The following is a 1671-nucleotide window of genomic DNA, read 5'->3' on the forward strand; positions in this document are numbered from 1 at the left end:
TTTGCATTCTTCTCAAATCAGTTTTCAGTTTCCCGCCAGTACAGCTAAAGAACACCTCTGCTTTGGTCTCAGTCCTTCTCCATTCACTGAGGCTTGTTTTGTGGCCTGGCACATGGTCTGTCATGGGGAATGTCCCATGGGTGCTCGAGAGGACTGTGTATTCAGCTGTTGTTGGGTGGCGTGTGTGACAGATGTCCATTCAGCATACCTGGTTTCCGGTGTTAATCTTCGGAATGTTTCTGACACTAGAAAATCGGAAGCTTTCCACTGTTCCCAGCACCGTGGCTTTGGGAGAGGCCAGTGAGCCTGTGGGTTTGGAGTCTGGTTGCATGAAAGAAGCCTGTGTGGGAACTTCAGGGGCTGGTTTTGAACCCCATTCCCCCAACATGATGCCATGTGTGGCAGATATGACGCTTGGCTTTGCTCTCCCGGGGTTCCATCTGTGACAGGGGCTACTTGTGCCCCTGGCCTCATCAGCTCAGGCTGAAGGCGGCCCTGGTCCTGGCCAGAGGGACTTTGTGAAGCAGAAATAGATGGCCTGGTGCAGGGGCCGAGCCTGGCCAGGACCTTGGCCCTGGGAGTTGTAAAGAAGGCTGGCCTCTACCATGAGCATGTGCACCAAGCTGTGCCCATGTCACGGTGTGCTCGGCGTCTGCCCTTGCACAGGTACATGGCCTGTCTGAGCTCAGGCTGCCTGCCTATGGGGCCCAGGTTCACAGAGGTGTGAAAGGAACGAGCACAGCGTAGGGGCCTCCGAGCCCAGCCAGCTCGCTTCGATGCTGGGAGGCTGATGTCTTCCATTTTTGTCTTCTGCCCAGGCCAGCTGCGGGCCGTCCAGCGGCTGTGCTACTGCTACAGCGTCGTCATGCCCAGCGAGGCCCAGTGTGTCATCTACCATGAGCTCCAGCTCTCCCTGGCCCTCAAGGTGGCTGACAAGGTGCTGGAGGGGGCAGCTCCTGGAGACCATCAGTCAGCTCTACCTGTCCCTGGGCACTGAGCAGTCAGGGCTGGCTTTGCAGTGGTGGAGCTGGGGAGGGTGGCAAGGGGGCTGGGGGGCAGGGCAGGGAGGGGGCACAGGGAAGCTGGCCCAGGGCCCTCTGTGGCTCTTTCTGTTGGATCACTTGTTTCCTTGGCATCAGATGCTTTGAGCTGGTGGGCCTGGGGTCGTCCCAGGGCTGCTGCTGGCCCGTGAGTCCCAGCTTGAGCCTCTCTTGTTGGGTCAAAGGTCATCTCAACCCCAGCAGAGGCAGTACGTACACTCTGGGCTGTTCTTCCTACTATGGTGGCTTTTGTCATCTGACCTCTGCCTGCCCCGAATCTTCACTCCTGGCCTTCATCTGTCCCCTTAAATGTGACCACAGCAGCCACCTGTGGCTTCTCTCCCACAGAAGACAGAGTCAACTGTGTCACCTGCTTCCCTGGGGCAGGGTTTCAAGGTCTCACATCCCATATGTGGCCCACTCGGCTTCCCCCGAGCATCGTGACCTGGTGGGGTAACCATGGCCCTGGCCACCCCACCCACGGGGCCTGGTGACATTGCTGCAGTCACAGCCCCTCGAGTGTCAGACTTACCAAGAGAGCAGGGAAGGAGCCAGATTGTATGGGGACCTGGGAGACTGGCTCTAGTCTTGGCCTCAGGTTCACAGAAGGAAAATGGGCCAGTGTGCTAGA

The 1671-nt window shown here is 58.2% G+C and overlaps 1 pseudogene; it reads left to right on the forward strand.

The window, feature by feature from the left end:
* The window catches only part of LOC105522462, an 80367-nt pseudogene that overhangs the window by 8553 nt on the left and 70143 nt on the right, over positions 1-1671 (forward strand).

The sequence above is a fragment of the Colobus angolensis genome, unplaced genomic scaffold (assembly GCF_000951035.1).
Source record: "Colobus angolensis palliatus isolate OR3802 unplaced genomic scaffold, Cang.pa_1.0 Scaffold43, whole genome shotgun sequence".
Classification (NCBI taxonomy): domain Eukaryota; kingdom Metazoa; phylum Chordata; class Mammalia; order Primates; family Cercopithecidae; genus Colobus; species Colobus angolensis.